We start from the raw sequence: 12,965 nt of genomic DNA on the forward strand, positions 1-12,965 counted from the left end.
TAACATCATGCAGTTAAATAATTTAACGTCTATCAGCTTGATTTGTGGACATGGATTCATCTGCATTGTTCAGTGAAACCAAGCTCTCACCCTCTGAGGACTTGCGACGCAACTGACTGGTCGGATTCCATCCTGTGCACACCCACTGGACAAAACTGTTTTGAGCGTGTTCACAGCCAACCCCCTTCCTAACCCTAACAACTCGGTTAGGGTTAGTTGTTAGGTTTAGGGTTAGTTGTTCGGGTAGGGTTGTTAGGGTTAGTGTCGGAGCACACTACCTATTTGTAACCTGCTGAAGTTTATTTGACAAACTTGTTAAATGAGATAGGTTACAACCTAAAAAGTCGTGAGTGAATTCGTCGCTGCATTGATGTTTGTGACTGATGTTGTCGTGTTCCTGGTGATTAAAATCTTCATTTTCGGGCCCCCAATTACTTTCATGGGCACATTTATCCACGTTGTAGCGCTGCCCAGGCTGACCTACAGGTGCAGTTTAATATCTGAATGTCCTTCTCGTAGCCTTAACCTAAAGACGCTTCCCCCACAAGGCAGTGGGGATCCATTACCCTGGACAAGGGTCTCATAACCCAGGTACTGTCAGCCGGAGCCAGCTGAGCCGCGACTTGCATGGGGCAGGGTTGTCACTCCCTGATATAGCTGAAACAGCTGCCCCATACACACATACAGTCACGTGAAAAAGTAAGTACACCCCATGTGTATACACATACATGCGTCAGTATACACACATACACATGCACATTCCTACATACATATACACTTCCACATACACACATATACATACATATACATACATATACACACACATACATACATATACACTCATGCATGCACACACACATACATACATACACACACTCATACCTATACATGCATACATATACACTCATACATACATACACACACTCATACCTATACATACATACATACATACATACATATCATCATACATAAATATCACACGCAAATCATCAAAATCTAAACAGTATTTTTAGAATTCAATTTTTTTTAAACCACATCACTGTTCATATCGGTTAATATTATTCCATCGTGTTTCTAATCGTGATATCGACTGTACGCCTTTCTTTAGGAAAAAAAATGGAATGATTTTGTACCTCTTCTTCAGCTCAGAACTTCAGGATAGACGACATTCTGATAAAAGTTCTTTTTCTCTCTTTGAAGTTCTTGGCAAACATTGTTATATTGTCACTGCCGCCAACACGACGCCATGGCATTATTCATTACATTCATTACATTCATTCATTCATTTAATGATCATTAAACATTATTCTTACGCTCATTAAACGTTCATTAAACATTATACGTTCATTAAACGATTACGAAAATAAAAACGAAAAACATTACGAAATCACGTTCACACCGTAACGTCAAACACTACCTTGCACACAAACATCGTCACAATGAAAATAGCGTCACAAACGTTACGTTACGTAATTCAAACCATGAACACATTGAATATTGGAGAGCACATTGCCCAAACGATTTGTTTTCTCTGGTACGTTTATCAAGTAATCAGATGTACATACACGTTAATCTTACAGCCGCCATGTTGTTGCTCGCCGTCGCTGCGAACGTTATGTGGGAGTCCAAACCTGAGAATGCTGGAGGCCCTAGCTGAAATTGGAAAAATAATATAGCCTATTTTACTCCAGGGGATCTCAGGATTACCCACCCAAAATATCGTTGTGATCGGTTCAGCCGTTTTTGCGGTACCTTCGAACGGACGGACATTTGGTGAATTAGAGAGAGCTTCGTAAGCGAACCTCTATGGCAATTGCATGTATATGTAAATCCATTCAAAATTTCACTGTCATTCCCCATTCCCTTGGGAACAAAATTTCATGTTATCATTTCAAATGTCCCTTCCATGATCCGCCATCTTGTCCCTTCCATGATCCGCCATCTTGCTCACGTGATCTTGCTTGGTCTGGCGCGACCGATAAATTATTTTCACCTGGTGATTAAAATCAATAAATTACAATGCAGTACTTCACAGAGCGGATATTGAATTTGAAACCGCTCATCATTTACGCCAGCTACACCCACTTATTTTTTCCACCAGTTACACGACACCGGCTTCAGTTTCCCGCCAGCTACACCGACTTCAGTTTTCCGCCAGCTCCACCAACTTCATTTAAGCCAGGTACACCGATTTGAGTTTTCCATCAGCTGCACCGGTTTCAGTTATTATACAACAAACCAACAACCCATTACCGATTGCGACTGACCATTGTCGATGAAGCTCTCACTCTACGCAATGCGTATTTTCATATTAGTAAGATGGTTGTGATGTCTTTTCCGCTCTTCTTCTTCTTCTTCACCACACCTGAGTTTGACTTACGTGGTTCAACCCATGAATTTAAAGCCTGTGATTGGCTGTGGGGCAAGAGAGAAACAGGAAGCTGATGAGGGTGTGGCTCTTTTGTGGAATGCTTTGGACTTTTTACTCAGAAAGGGGGAGGGGGTGTACTCAATTTGCCGATAATGGACGGATGGCTTGGCAAGCGCGAGCTTGCTGTTTGGTAGATGAAAACACAACCCTGGAATGTTGCTGCTGTTGTTTCGAATGCAGCCGGTGGCTGCTGATTGCATAATTTCTCTGGAAACGCTGTTGTGCCGCTGATACAGTGCCCCAATTACCAAGGCAGCACCCATCAGGCTATCCTGGAATGAGGGATATCCAAGAGAAAGGTGTTTGGTCATCCAACAAACACGTCCCACAAATAAACAACAACAACCTTTGTGACGTTGAACTCTGAAAACACCAACAGGGGTGTATCTTCTAGCTTGGCTTGTCGAACCTTATTTTTCCTCTTTTTTTTTTTTCCTTTTTTTTTTTTCTCTCTCTCTTTCTTTCTTCAGCGTTGGATATTTATGTGTGAAATACGTTCTGACAAGATTATCGCCTGGAAATGCTCCAGTAAAACATGCAGGGGGGGGTGACTTGTGAAAAAACAATTGAGAGTGATTCGAGAGAATTAACGCAACAGACAATGGGAAAGAGAAACAATAGTCGGCCAGTGTTGGAGCGTGGATCCGGTAACCGGTTCGCGGGAAGCGCACAGCGAAAGAAACTTTTCATACAAAGTGAGTTGTGAGTAGGGGAAGAGTTGTGGAGATTTCGGGTTTTTAATATCTTTGTGAGTAGAGGAAGAGTTGTGGAGATTTCGGGTTTTAAATATCTTTGTGAGTAGAGGAAGAGTTGTGGAGATTTCGGGTTTTAAACATCTTTGTGAGTAGAGGAAGAGTTGTGGAGATTTCGGGTTTTAAACATCTTCGTGAGTAGAGGAAGAGTTGTGGAGATTTCGGGTTTTAAACATCTTCGTGAGTAGAGGAAGAGTTGTGGAGATTTCGGGGTTTTAAACATCTTATCTTCGTGAGTAGAGGAAGAGTTGTGGAGATTTCGGGGTTTTAAAGATCTCATCTTCGTGAGTAGGGGAAGAGTTGTGGAGATTTCGGGTTTTAAACATCTTCGTGAGTAGAGGAAGAGTTGTGGAGATTTCGGGTTTTAAATATCTTTGTGAGTAGAGGAAGAGTTGTGGAGATTTCGGGTTTTAAATATCTTTGTGAGTAGAGGAAGAGTTGTGGAGATTTCGGGTTTTAAACATCTTCGTGAGTAGAGGAAGAGTTGTGGAGATTTCGGGGTTTTAAAGATCTCATCTTCGTGAGTAGAGGAAGAGTTGTGGAGATTTCGGGGTTTTAAACATCTTATCTTCGTGAGTAGAGGAAGAGTTGTGGAGATTTCGGGGTTTTAAATATCTTCGTGAGTAGAGGAAGAGTTGTGGAGATTTGGGGTTTTAAACATCTTATCTTCGTGAGTAGAGGAAGAGTTGTGGAGATTTCGGGGTTTTAAAGATCTCATCTTCGTGAGTAGAGGAAGAGTTGTGGAGATTTCGGGGTTTTAAACATCTTATCTTCGTGAGTAGAGGAAGAGTTGTGGAGATTTCGGGGTTTTAAAGATCTCATCTTCGTGAGTAGGGGAAGAGTTGTGGAGATTTCGGGTTTTAAACATCTTCGTGAGTAGAGGAAGAGTTGTGGAGATTTCGGGTTTTAAATATCTTTGTGAGTAGAGGAAGAGTTGTGGAGATTTCGGGTTTTAAACATCTTCGTGAGTAGAGGAAGAGTTGTGGAGATTTCGGAGTTTTAAACATCTTCGTGAGTAGAGGAAGAGATGTGGAGATTTCGGGGTTTTAAACATCTTCGTGAGTAGAGGAAGAGTTGTGGAGATTTCGGGGTTTTAAACATCTTCGTGAGTAGAGGAAGAGTTGTGGAGATTTCGGGTTTTTAATATCTTTGTGAGTAGAGGAAGAGTTGTGGAGATTTCGGGGTTTTAAATATCTTTGTGAGTAGAGGAAGAGTTGTGGAGATTTCGGGTTTTAAATATCTTTGTGAGTAGAGGAAGAGTTGTGGAGATTTCGGGGTTTTAAATATCTTTGTGAGTAGAGGAAGAGTTGTGGAGATTTCGGGTTTTAAACATCTTCGTGAGTAGAGGAAGAGTTGTGGAGATTTCGGGGTTTTAAACATCTTCGTGAGTAGAGGAAGAGTTGTGGAGATTTCGGGTTTTAAACATCTTCGTGAGTAGAGGAAGAGTTGTGGAGATTTCGGGGTTTTAAATATCTTCGTGAGTAGAGGAAGAGTTGTGGAGATTTCGGGTTTTAAACATCTTCGTGAGTAGAGGAAGAGTTGTGGAGATTTCGGGTTTTAAATATCTTTGTGAGTAGAGGAAGAGTTGTGGAGATTTCGGGGTTTTAAATATCTTCGTGAGTAGAGGAAGAGTTGTGGAGATTTGGGGTTTTAAACATCTTATCTTCGTGAGTGGAGGAAGAGTTGTGGAGATTTCGGGGTTTTAAAGATCTCATCTTCGTGAGTAGAGGAAGAGTTGTGGAGATTTCGGCGTTTTAAACATCTTATCTTCATGAGTAGAGGAAGAGTTGTGGAGATTTCGGGGTTTTAAAGATCTCATCTTCGTGAGTAGAGGAAGAGTTGTGGAGATTTCGGGGTTTTAAACATCTTATCTGCGTGAGTAGAGGAAGAGTTGTGGAGATTTCGGGTATTTAACATCTTCGTGGGTAGGGGAAGAGTTGTGGAGATGTCGGGTATTTAACATCTTCGTGAGTAGAGGAAGAGTTGTGGAGATTTCGGGGTTAAACATCTTCGTGAGTAGAGGAAGAGTTGTGGAGATTTCGGGTATTTAACATCTTCGTGGGTAGGGGAAGAGTTGTGGAGATGTCGGGTATTTAACATCTTCGTGAGTAGAGGAAGAGTTGTGGAGATTTCGGGTTTTAAACATCTTCGTGAGTAGAGGAAGAGTTGTGGAGATTTCGGAGTTTTAAACATCTTATCTTCGTGAGTAGAGGAAGAGTTGTGGAGATTTCGGGGTTTTAAAGATCTCATCTTCGTGAGTAGAGGAAGAGTTGTGGAGATTTCGGGGTTTTAAACATCTTATCTTCGTGAGTAGAGGAAGAGTTGTGGAGATTTCGGGGTTTTAAAGATCTCATCTTCGTGAGTAGAGGAAGAGTTGTGGAGATTTCGGGGTTTTAAAGATCTCATCTTCGTGAGTAGAGGAAGAGTTGTGGAGATTTCGGGTTTTAAACATCTTCGTGAGTAGGGGAAGAGTTGTGGAGATTTCGGGTTTTAAACATCTTCGTGAGTAGAGGAAGAGTTGTGGAGATTTCGGGTTTTAAATATCTTTGTGAGTAGAGGAAGAGTTGTGGAGATTTCGGGTTTTAAACATCTTCGTGAGTAGAGGAAGAGTTGTGGAGATTTCTGAGTTTTAAACATCTTCGTGAGTAGAGGAAGAGATGTGGAGATTTCGGGGTTTTAAACATCTTCGTGAGTAGAGGAAGAGTTGTGGAGATTTCGGGGTTTTAAACATCTTCGTGAGTAGAGGAAGAGTTGTGGAGATTTCGGGTTTTTAATATCTTTGTGAGTAGAGGAAGAGTTGTGGAGATTTCGGGTTTTAAACATCTTCGTGAGTAGAGGAAGAGTTGTGGAGATTTCGGGGTTTTAAATATCTTTGTGAGTAGAGGAAGAGTTGTGGAGCTTTGGGGTTTTGAACATCTTATCTTCGTGAGTAGAGGAAGAGTTGTGGAGATTTCGGGGTTTTAAAGATCTCATCTTCGTGAGTAGAGGAAGAGTTGTGGAGATTTCGGGGTTTTAAAGATCTCATCTTCGTGAGTAGAGGAAGAGTTGTGGAGATTTCGGGTATTTAACATCTTCGTGGGTAGGGGAAGAGTTGTGGAGATGTCGGGTATTTAACATCTTCGTGAGTAGAGGAAGAGTTGTGGAGATTTCGGGGTTAAACATCTTCGTGAGTAGAGGAAGAGTTGTGGCGATTTCGGGTATTTAACATCTTCGTGGGTAGGGGAAGAGTTGTGGAGATGTCGGGTATTTAACATCTTCGTGAGTAGAGGAAGAGTTGTGGAGATTTCGGGGTTTTAAAAATCTTCGGGACATATCTGTCATTTGTACCATAGACCAGAAGTTCATCTCATTTACAAAATCGATCTCAACAAGAACGGCACTCAGTGGAGAGCAAACCTCCGCCTGTTGGCCATATCTATCACTCAATGGTGAAGAATCACTTAAAAATTTCTACTAGCCGGATCCGGATCCGGATCTTCACCAAAATTGAATCGATTCTTCCTTGTCTCACACACACAACCTGTCCAATAAGTTTCTTCGAAATCAATCCATAATGTTTTGAAATATCCAGCCACGTATCATTTTTGGCCCTAATCTCCCTATCGTGAAGAATCACAAAGAAAATTAAATAATTCTCATATCCGAATCCACATTCAGATTTTCACCGAAATCTAATCGAATCGTCCTTGTCAGACACCCAACCTGTCCAACCAGTTTCGTCCAAATCCATCCACAACTTTTTGAGATATCCTGCTATGTATCGTTTTTGGCCCCATCTCCCAATGGTGAAGAATCGCTTTAAAAATTCTTGTGGCCGGATCCGAATCCGGATCTTCACCAAAATCTAATAATTTCGACCTCGTCACACACGCTACATATCTGCCAAACCTCGTCCGAATACGCGCACAACCTTTTGAGATATTTCGTTCACAAACGGACAAACAAACGGACAAACAGATAAGGGTGAAAACATAACCTCCATCCACCTTTGGTAACAAGGTATTGAAGGAACTGCGCTCCAACGCGAGTCGAAAGAATTGACGCGACCAAAGACGGAATTCGTCTGAGTTGCTTTATTGAAACAAAACAGCTCAGGTATTCTGACAAAAGCCCGTTTATCGGGCAGCAATATATATACACATTTATGTCGGGAAGTTTGCCCGGCAAAAGCTATACCGGGCATGCCCGGGTGTCAAGGGCGAGCCTTGGAAAGGCGAGTCTGGACCTGCCCGGGCGTGTTTGGCTGCGGCCTGGCAAGTCGAGGCTGGGCGTGCCCGGGCGCTCTGGGCGAGCCCTGGAAAGGCGATAGCGGGCATGCCCGGACGCTCTGGGCGAGCCCTGGAAAGGCGATAGCGGGCATGCCCGGACGCTCTGGGCGAGCCCTGAAAAGGCGATAGCGGGCATGCCCGGACACTCTGGGCGAGCCCTGGAAAGGCGAGAGCGGGCATGCCCGGGAAAGACGAGACCGGGCGTGCCCGGGAGGTTCGGGCGTGCCCGGGAACAGTGAGTCCGGGCATGCCCGGGAGAGGCGCGTCTGGCCGTGTTCTGGCCGGGAGGCGATTGTGTGCATCCAGCGGTAACCGCTACACACGCCCCTCCAGAATCGACCTGCACCGGCAGGGTCAATTTAAGGGGGGTCCGGATGACCCGGCCGAAGCGACCCCTGGAGGGTCGTGGGGAGGGGTCCGATGTGGTGGTGGGTGGTCGAGCGGGGGGAACTGTGGACGGGGGGCGGCCTCGCCGCAGAGGAAGGGCCAACCGTGGTGGTCGGTCGACGTCCATGTGCGCCGGTTTGAGGTGGTCCACAGAAATCCGGTCCGGCCGGCCGCCGAAGTCGACGATGAAAGACTTGTCGCCCCGTCGAAGGACCCGGAAGGGCCCGTCGTACGGCGGCCGGAGTGGCCCCCGGTGCGCGTCATGACGCACAAAGACGTACTCCGCTGTGCGAAGCGCCGGGGGGACGTAGGACTGGGGGCCACCGTGGCGGGACGTCGGCACGGGGGCAAATCGTCGGGCGGCCTCCTGGAGGTCCGAGCGCTGGCGAGCGGCGGACCAGGGACTGGTAGCGTCGGGCACGAATTCGCCCGGGACGTGGAGCGGCTGGCCGTAGACGAGCTCGACGGCGGACGCCTGGAGGTCTTCCTTGGGGGCCGTGCGAAGGCCCAAAAGGACCCACGGCAGCCGGTCGGCCCAACCGTCGTCCTGAAGGCCGGCCATGAGTGCGGCCTTCATGGAGCGGTGAAACCGCTCGCACAACCTGTTGGCTTGGGGGTGGTAGGCCGTGGTGTGGTGCAGCGTGACCCCCAACGAACGGGCGACCGCGCCCCAAAGCTCAGACGTGAACTGTGGGCCGCGGTCGGACGAGATGTCCGCTGGTGCGCCGAAGCGCGCGACCCAGGTGGCGATGAATGCCTGCGCCACGTCGGCGGTGGTGGTGGAGGCGAGGAGCACAGCCTCCGGCCACCTGGTGGTCCTGTCCACCATGGTGAGCAGGTGGGTGAACCCCCGCGAGGGGGGCAGGGGACCCACCAGGTCCACGTGGACGTGGTCGAAACGCCGTTCAGGCACGGCGAAAGGTGCCAGCGGGGCCTGGGTGTGGCGGTGGACCTTGACCCGCTGGCAGACCGTGCAGGCGTTGGCCCAGTCGCGGATGTTTCGTCGAAGGCCGTGCCAGACGAAACGCGCCGACACCAGCTTCTGAGAAGCTTTCCGGCCGGGTGAGAAAGGCCGTGGATGGAGGCGAAGATGCGGCGCTGCTAGGAAACGGGCACGATGGGGCGAGGCTGGCCCTGGGAGACGTCGCAGAGCAGGACGGTGCCCGCGAAGGGAATGTCGGCCAGGCAGAGGCCCGTGTCCGCCGCACGGAGTGCCTGCACCGAGGCGTCGGTGGTCTGGTCGCCGCCATGAGCGCGAAGTCCACGCCGAGGTGGACCGCGTTCGCGCTGGCCCGAGAAAGACAGTCGGCCATGGCGTTGTCTTTGCCGGCGACGTGCCGGATGTCCGTGGTGAACTCCGACACGGCGGAGAGGTGGCGCTGCTGGCGGGCCGACCACGGCTCCGTGACCTTAGCCATTGCGTAGACCAACGGCTTGTGGTCGACGAAAGCTGTGAACGGGCGGCCCTCCAGGAGGTGTCGGAAATGGCGAACGGCCAGGAATAGCCCGAGCAGCTCGCGGTCGAACGTGCTGTAGTTTAACTCGTTCGGCCGGAGTTGCCGGCTGAAAAAAGCGTGTGGCTGCCAAACCCCGTCCACCCATTGCTCATGGACGGCGCCCACCGCGTAGTTGGAGGCGTCCGTAGTGAGGGCGATGGGCGCGTTGAGCACCGGGTGAGCCAGCAGCGTTGCGTCGGCGAGGGCCAGTTTGGCGCTGGCAAAGGCCGCGTCCATGGCCGCGGACCAAACAATGTCATGCTTGGCCGGCTTGCCCTGGAGGGCCTCGTAAAGGGGCCGCATGAGCTGAGCAGCACGGGGCACGAATCGGTGATAAAAATTCACCATGCCGAGGAACTCTTGGAGGGCCTTGATGGAACAGGGACGCGGGAACGTGGTGATGGCCTCGACCTTGGTCGGCAGTGGCACGGCCCCGGTCTTGGTGATGCGGTGGCCCAAAAAGTCAACGGTCGTCGCGGCGAAGTGGCATTTGACCGGGTTGACAATTAAGCCGTGCTCGCTGAGGCGACCGAACAGTGTTCGGAGGTGGAGGAGGTGCTCGGCACGGGACGTGCTGGCGACGAGGATATCGTCCAGAGAGACGAAAAGAAACGGCAGGTTGCACAGCACGCCGTCCATCAAGCGCTGGAACGCCTGGGCCGCGTTCTTGAGGCCAAACGGCATCCGCAAAAATTCGAACAGGCCGAACGGCATGATGACGGCCGTCTTCGGGACATCTGCCGCCCGGACAGGTACCTGGTGGTAGCCCCGTATCAGGTCAATTTTCAAAAAGATGACCCGTCCCGCCAAATGGGCGGAAAAGTCCTGAAGATGCGGGATCGGGTACCTGTCGGGGGTGGTAGCGTTGTTGAGACGGCGGTAGTCGCCACACGGGCGCCATCCACCCCCCGGCTTTGGCACGATGTGCAGTGGCGAGGCCCACGCGCTATCGGAGCGCCGCACGATGCCGAGGTGCTCCAATGCGTCGAACTCGGCCTTCGCCACGGCGAGCTTGGCCGGGTCGAGGCGGCGTGCCCTGGCGTAGACCGGCGGGCCCGTAGTGGGTATGTGGTGCTCGATCCCGTGCCGCACTGCGACGGCCGAAAACGTCGGCCGCGTGAGGGCCGGGAATTCCGCAAGCAGGCGAGCGAACTCGTTCGCTGCCGGGAGGGCGCACGCCAGTTCGGTCGGCGTGGAGCTGCTCATCGTGCATGCCAGGGAGCTGAAGGTCTCGGCATTGACAAGGCGACGACGTTTGACGTCGACCAGCAGCCCGTGCGCGCAGAGGAAGTCGGCGCCCAGCAAAGCCATGGGGACGCAGGTGGTCACAAAAGTCCATTGAAAACGCTGGCTGCCGAAGCAGAGGGTGACGACGCGTGGGCCGAAAGTGCGTATGGCCGAGCCAGTAGCAGCGACCAAAGAGGGGCTGCAAACGGCGTCCCGCCTGTCCTGCTCGGAGGCGGGTATGACGCTCAGGTGGGCGCCGGTGTCACACAGGAAACGCCGCCCAGATGCTTTGTCCCGAATAAACAGCAAGTTGCCCGAGTGGCCGGCGCTCATGGCTGGGAATGAACGCCGGCCCGGCCGTTTCCCGACCTGCCGAAAGTGCACTGGGGCCAGCACGTCCGAGCCTTGTGTCCGAACCTGGCGTGGTAATAACACCACGCCCGGTCAGGTGGAGGCCCCGGCCGTCGTGTCGGAAGCGGGCGGTGCGGCGTGGCGGCCGCCAGTTGCACCGGCAGTTCGGCCTCCAACCGCGCAGGGCGCTCGGGCGTCGTGGGCGTCGCCTCGGACGGCGGCGGGCTCCAGGTAACCGCGCCGATGTGCTGGCCCGCCGAGGAGATCTTATCGGCTTCCCTGGCGAGGGCGCGGGAATCCGTGATCAACGTGCCAGCCAGGGTGAGGCGTACCGGGTGAGGCAGCTGGCGAAGGAACAGCTCGCGGAACAGAAAATCCGGAGAGTGCTCACCGAGCAACGAGAGCATATAGTCCATGCGCTCTGACGGGCGCGTGTCGCCGAGCTCGGGCAGAGCGAGCAGGCGCCGTGCGCGTGCTGCCGGTGAGAGGGCAAAAGCGTCGAGGAGGAGTGTCTTCAGCGCGTCGTATTTGTCAGCAACCGGCGGGTGCTCGAGGAGGCTCAAGGCGCGGGCCGCGGTGGCGGAACCGAGCGCCGCCACAACATGGTGGAAGCGGGTGTCGTCCGCGGTGATGCCTCGCAGGGCAAACTGAGAGTCCGCCTGAGCAAACCAAACAGCCACGTGAGCCTCCCAGAAGGTAGGCCGTTTAAGCGTCACTGCCGTATCCATGTCGGTAGGTCACCAATGAAGGAACTGCGCTCCAACGCGAGTCGAAAGAATTGACGCGACCAAAGACGGAATTCGTCCAAGTTGCTTTATATTATTGAAACAAAACAGCTCAGGTATTCTGACAAGCCCGTTTATCCGGCAGCAATATATATACACATTTATGTCGGGAAGTTTGCCCGGCAAAAGCTATACCGGGCATGCCCGGGTGTCAAGGGCGAGCCTTGGAAAGGCGAGTCTGGACCTGCCCGGGCGTGTTTGGCTGTGGCCTGGCAAGTCGAGGCTGGGCGTGCCCGGGCGCTCTGGGCGAGCCCTGGAAAGGCGATAGCGGGCATGCCCGGACGCTCTGGGCGAGCCCTGAAAAGGCGATAGCGGGCATGCCCGGACGCTCTAGGCGAGCCCTGGAAAGGCGAGAGCGGGCGTGCCCGGGAGGTTCGGGCGTGCCCGGGAACAGTGAGTCCGGGCATGCCCGGGAGAGGCGCGTCTGGCCGTGTTCTGGCCGGTGCAAGGCAATTGTGTGCATCCAGCGGTAACCGCTACAGTATATTCAAATCAAATGGTTGGTTCAAATCTTTCACCTGATGATCAAGGGGACAATGGATGTTTGAGAAATTGATCCACCGACGTGGAATTTTCTTTAAAAACAATTAAATCATCATGTTGGGTTTTTTTCATGAGATCATCATCACATTGTCCGAAGCAAAACGTGGAAGCATTGATTTTTACCTCCATGGGGATGGCTCTCGAAGAAAGAAGCTTCAGAGTCATTTGGTTCAAGTCGATCCAGGTGGACAGCAATGTCATGCTCGCTTTTCACTTCCACTTTCACAAATGAATCCACCTTTTTTGGTGGAGGTAATAACCGATGAAAACTAATATTAGATTTCTAGATTCATGCAATTTAATGACGAGTCATTTATCCACATTAGTATCAAACCAAAAAGCATATCCAAATTTCCCAACTCATTTGGCTGAAGCAAGCACAGTTGAGCTCTTCTCACGCGAAAGGGTGTTTACCCGTATGACGATGTGGACAACCTTGGCGGGTTTGAGGAAGCACAACTCCCTTCAAAAGAAAGCTACGATGCACTGAATAAAACTCATATTAGTGATGAACACTATCGACATGCACAATATCTGGATAAATTGGGGGTATTTGGGGTTTTAAACGGTGTTGAGGGTGTCTGGGGTCTTTGAGGGTCTTAATGGTGTTGTGGGTCTTTGGGTTCTTCACGATATTAAGGGTCTAATCTCCCAAGCATGTTAAAAGCATGTGAGGAGGCTATTAGTAGTCTTTGAGGGTATTTAAAGGCTGAGGTTGTGGATGA

The 12,965-nt window shown here is 50.7% G+C and overlaps 1 protein-coding gene and 1 long non-coding RNA gene across 2 annotated transcripts in view; one reads left to right on the forward strand and one right to left on the reverse strand.

Moving 5' to 3' along the window:
• Positions 1-425, forward strand: part of LOC144888180 (uncharacterized) — a 68,446-nt gene extending 68,021 nt beyond the window's left edge. The window contains exon 4 of the mRNA XM_078777150.1: positions 1-425. This exon is cut by the window's left edge and continues 2,246 nt beyond it. The gene's annotated coding sequence lies outside the window, so the exon portion shown is untranslated.
• The window catches only part of LOC144891992 (uncharacterized), a 707,648-nt gene that overhangs the window by 470,630 nt on the left and 224,053 nt on the right, over positions 1-12,965 (reverse strand). The window lies entirely within an intron of this gene.

Source organism: Myxine glutinosa, chromosome 5 (assembly GCF_964187855.1).
Source record: "Myxine glutinosa chromosome 5, kmMyxGlut1.1, whole genome shotgun sequence".
NCBI classification, from domain to species: domain Eukaryota; kingdom Metazoa; phylum Chordata; class Myxini; order Myxiniformes; family Myxinidae; genus Myxine; species Myxine glutinosa.